Source organism: Aythya ferina (genome assembly GCF_964211825.1).
Source record: "Aythya ferina genome assembly, chromosome: 1".
Taxonomy (NCBI): Eukaryota; Metazoa; Chordata; class Aves; order Anseriformes; family Anatidae; genus Aythya; species Aythya ferina.
Window position 1 is genome coordinate 146855394 of NC_140296.1, and position 5377 is coordinate 146860770.

Here is a 5377-nt window from a genome sequence, read left to right on the forward strand (position 1 = left end):
AGATTAGAAGAGTCTCTGCAAAGGCATAATGCCATACACAAATGGCCAGCTCAGCTAGAGGGGAGCAGAGGCAATTGCTAGTGGACCATCTTTCCAAAAACTGTCATGTCATGTTTTTTCCCCATCTTTTGTTCCATTTATGTGTTACTGCTTGCTCTTTGTAATGCCATCTTTTCAAGACAACAGCTCTTGGATGCTAGCTGCTTGTGTGGTGCCTATTGAACTGATTCTGTTAAAGCCTTGAGCAAGCATTAGTTATAATTTAGCTTTCTGTAAGAGTTTCAACCATTTGTGTAGAGTAGAATTTGACATTTTACTCCAATCTCAAAAAATTATGTGGGTAACTCTCCTCCCTCTTTCCCTCTTCCTGACCTGTGGACTCTGCATGGAGAAGGCTGTTTCCAACAGGCATAAACAGTTAGGAAGGATGTGTTTTTTGGGTGTGGGTCATATAGAAGAGTGGAGTCTTCTGTTCTTCCTTTGAAGCTGCAAATAAAATTATTTCTTCTGCTAAGAAGAAAATGTGCAGCAGACATGTTAAGTGAAACTCCTGATTTTTATTGAAAAATCAAAGCGAGGAGAAAAGATGTGTGGCTCTTTAGCCACATCTGCAAACAGTGAGGAATGAAAGCCTTTACTTCACTCACAGCATATATGTTTTATTCTGTTTCAATTTTAAAATGTGTTTATTGAGTATAGAAGAAAAGAGGAGAGACATATCCAAAAGCTGCATTTTTAATGTTGAGCTTGAAACGCAGGGGAGGTTAATACGACACTAATGACCACCAGGAGGAGCTCATGACACAGCTTGCAGTGTTAAATCCTTACCCTAAACTTGTAAGAATTTCAAGAAAAACTTGATGTCCCAGCCCGGTGTGGGCAGCCATCCCCTTAAGGCTGTGCATGCTGGCATTTGACACAGAGCTGCAGGAACTGAACCGCATCTGCACAAGGCAAAGCGACGTGACACGGCGGGCAGGTGGGACAATTTGCCACGGGCAGATTTTGGGGGTGAGGGAACGGGGTGGCCCATTATGCTGCGAGCGGCCTCCTCTGTACAGGGAGTCACGGCCGCACGCCCTGCGTCTGAAACCTCTATTTTCCCTTCATAAAACCAGGGAGCCGGGGTGGAATAAAGGCCAGCTGGCAGCCAGAAGGGGGGAGCGCTCACATGGTGCCGTGCTTTTTAACGTTTTCCTAAAGCTCTTTATGGGCCAGTCAGTAACGGCGCTCCGCTGGGTGATGTGAATGCTCTCAGCTGTCCCAGGGCTGCAGAACAAATTTGTAAGTAAAAGACCAGCAGCTTTGTTGTGGAGGAGGTGGCTGATTTCCGAGAGCACAGCCCCTCACCTTGCAGCTGCGAAGTTGCCTTCGTCCAGGACAAAGCAGGACAGAGGCCTCAACACTGAAACTCCCGAGGAAATTATTTTAACAACTTTCTGCAAAGCATCGTCGTGAATTGAGAAGAACCCACTGCCTGTCACATCTGTTCTGCTCTGCATCTATTTTTGTACTTGCTGAAAAATCCAGTATTTTACAGTGCCTCGAGGCTAACCAGTCCCCATCTCACTGAGGCGAGAGACCAACGTCTGTAACCCAGTGACTGTGGGCACCTTTCTTCTTGCTAAAATAAATTAATACTGAGCAGACAGAGTCCTTTTATCATGGCCGGGTTCTTATCAGACCATCTCCTTTTATATTCCTTCCTTCCCCAGCTATTGTGGAAACAGACATCCTGCCCAAGGCATCAAAACCCACAATCTGCTGCCTCTTCTATGGAGCCTCTGGATTTGTGCCAGTAGCCCCTCGAGATGGTCCCAGATGTGGCTGCCTTTTTCTGTGCTGCCATGAAAATATCCGGTAAAGACAAAGGGCTGCACTCACCACAGTTACCGCTTTGGAGGCCAGCACTTCCTCTGCTGTCAGGGCTGTACAGTGGGAGATGTTAGTCATGATGTACCCCAGGGTAACCACTGCTGGAGTGGCAGGGTTGCAGTCAAAGGGGATGTTCCTGCGATAGAAAAGAGCCCATACTTTGACTGCACCTCCCAGCTGTTCCTTGGGTTTACCTCCAGTTCCCATGAAGCCAGGAGATGTGCATGGGGTGCAGATTCCTTGCACCTATGTCCTGTGTGAAAAAGAGTTTGGGTTTTGATGCTGCTTTTCACTAGAGAAAGGACTTCAAACGATGTTATATTTATTTCAAAGTGACTTGGATTCGAGGCATTGGCTCTCCTGCTGCTTGTAAAACCAACATGTTCCGACTGACTTTTCTGGGAGAAGTCTGGGGAGAGAGAAAGGCAGTGAAATTACCAACTCGTGGTTTTGGCTTGGGTTTGTGGTGGCTTCAAGATGCTTCAGAAGGTTTGGTAATTTTTGGTAGCGATACTAGAAGCACACTGTTACAGGCTGTTACTGCAAGCCATTGAAGATGCCTGTGAGGAGTCATGGGGATGAAGCAAATGTACCCTGCTGCCTGGTTTCCTTGTGTCTTCATCCTGTGACCTTTTCCTTTTTTCTTGTAGCCTAGGCCTTCAATACCGCTTCCTTTCCTTGATACCTGCTGCCTAATTGCTGGACTTCCTCTTGCCCGAGTGCACTTGTCTTCTCTGCCTTCGTAAGCATTCGCTCATGCAATAAGACATTTGGAAGGTTTTTTTTTGCCAGTTCATCAATTTTTAGGCATTGAGGGAGGAAAGGTGAGAATCCAATGTGATTTCATGCATGAAGCTGTGCTTTAACACTTAAAAGTTTTACGTCAGTGTCACTGCAAAGAAAAACTTCAAGTGCCGCTCCACTGGGATCCACCTTGCAATCTGTCTGCCTCTAAAACGAGGAGATTGGAGAAAAGTGATGAATTGTTAGCCTTGAAAGTACTTTATTGCTCTGTTAAATTAGGTGAAACCTCTGCTCTGCAACTTATTTGCCTGACAGAACTAATTTGAGGACATCGATGATGCGCTTGTCCCTTGGATTTCAAGTGTTTCCTGGCACAGTGTTTGTAGAGAATCGGAGAGGAAAGCAGCTCGTCAGCGCTGCAGGTAATGAGGTGGTGCATGTGGGACATCTCCTCACCATGCTGCAGGTAAACCAGGCAGCTTCCCGATGTCCAGCTCACCTCTCTCCTCAAGGCCATGCAGTAGGCTTGCGTCATGTCGGGGACGCGTGGACGTGTTTGATACGGCCTTCGTGTTTTTTTTCCAGAAATTAAGAGGTGTATCTCTGTGGCGTCTATTCTGTTAAATATTGACTTTCTATCAGCGGTGTTAGAGGGGAGGAACCTCCCTGCAAAAATTATCCCGGGGGTATTTGCAGGGCAAATGGCCTGAGCACAACTTCAGCTTTTTTTTTTTTTTTTTTTTTTTTCCCCTCCGTTTTAGGTAAATTGGAACGGAGGTGCCTTGTGAAGCATCTCTTCATATGAGGCGGGCTCATTGCTTTAACAAAGTATAAGGGCTGATACCTAATCCTTGGTATGCAAGACCAATAATGCAGAGTACCTTGGTCACTGGTGACCTAAGATCCATTTTAAATGATGTCTGCTTTCTCGTTATTACTTTTCAGAAATGTCCTAACCCTGCAGACTGACAGCGGGCTTTCCTGAACAAAACACGCGGTGTCAGCACCAACCAGGAACACAGCCAGAACACAGCGCCCTCTGTAAGCAGGTGTCCTGGAATAAAAGGCCAGAGGGTGGCTTGTAAAGGGTCAGTGAATGCCAGCCCAAAGCATGATGAAATCTTACATGGGAGAGAAAAAAAAACAAGGACTAAATATGATGGTCCCCAGAAAACTGGTGATAACACCCAAACAGCTGTGCAGCCAAGAAGGATGTAAGCATATTCAAGCTCTTTGCAAGCACTGTGGTACACAAAACCTGCCTATAACAATTACATGTTATAGAATTTATTTTTATTTTTATTTTTTTTCAAGTCAGAAAGAAGACAGTGCCTGGCCTGATGTTTTGAGTAACGCTGTATAATACTGTTAATGCTGTTCCCAGGGTGAAAGCAGCCAGCACTCCCCAGCTCCTGGTCTTCCTCTGTGCATATGGTTTGGTCCATGCCCACTGAGCCTTTGCGTCTTCCTGTAACCAAACAGTGTGAAGGGGGCTTAGCACAGCTGTGCTCATCCTCCCTATAGATGATAGGAGAGAGGATGTCACCCAGAAAGAGCTGGAGATGGCTTGGATCCTCTGAGCTGAGCTCTGTGCGGACCATCAGGTGCACTGTGCCCGCAGAGCTGCCAGTTAAGTTGAGTTTTTCTTTGTGCTCTTGTTTTGAAGACGTTAGTACTAAAGGCAAGCATCAGTCTGATAACTCCAAAAACTGAAATCTCTTTATCCCCTAGGAAGGAAAGTAAACTAACTGCAATCTGGCTTCTTTCAGGCTTCTTCTGTTTAAGTCCAATGTGGGAACTATACCCTGGCAGGCACGAGGGGTGTGTAGCCCACTGCCCAATTATTCCTGAGCACTTCTGCTGAGACTTTCAGTGAGGAGCTCAAGCACGTGGCCGGTTTTGCTCCATCTTTAATATGATTTTACTCCCCAAACCCCAGCCCAGGAGAGACGTGCTGTTATTGCTCAGTGCCATGAAGCAACATGGTGCTGCAGACAACAAAAGAAGCTGACTGCAGAGCGGGGACCTCTGCATCTCCGGGTCCCCAGCTTGGCAACCTGGCCATTGGCTCAGGTCCTTCCAGTTCTAGGAAAGAGGCTGACGCTGTTGACCCTGAACTATTATTTGCCTACTGTAATACAGGGAAATGAGGGCTAGATGTGAGGATCTGCAGCTTGCTGCCTTTCCCCGCTCTCCTTCCCTGGAAGAGTTTTGCAAGAGCAACTGGGCACCACCAGGATGTCTGTCCCCATGGCTGGTAGCAACATCCCCGCCCCGAGGGGGCCCTACCCTGCAATACTCCATGCTGTCATCTGCAGGCCTTGCGGGTGGAAACTACATAGCTGGAGCTCCTGATACAGGGGCTATGGAGGAACACCAGCTCTCCCTGAACGTGCTTTATGGAAGAGCAGCAAGGGCTGGGTGCACGCTGCGTGTCCCTGCAGACACGCAAGGTATGGCACATCAGCGTGGGGCTGGCAGAAACGCATTGCGTGATGCATCTGGCACAGAAACCTTTTCCCAGCTCTTCGTGCCAGGCTCTCCTAGACGCAGGGAAAGGAGCGGGCAGCTGTTTGGCAGCCGCAGTCTGCTGACCATCGCCTCCCCCTTCAGTGCCCCAGCGCCTCTCTGGGGCTCGTTAGCACAGATGGGCCTGGCCAGCTGTAAGCGGGGCCGGGTGCAGGGATGGCCAGCATCACTGCTGCTGGAAAGCAAGCAGCCTTGGTGGCTTAGATATCTGGTTCTGACCAGGTCCGAG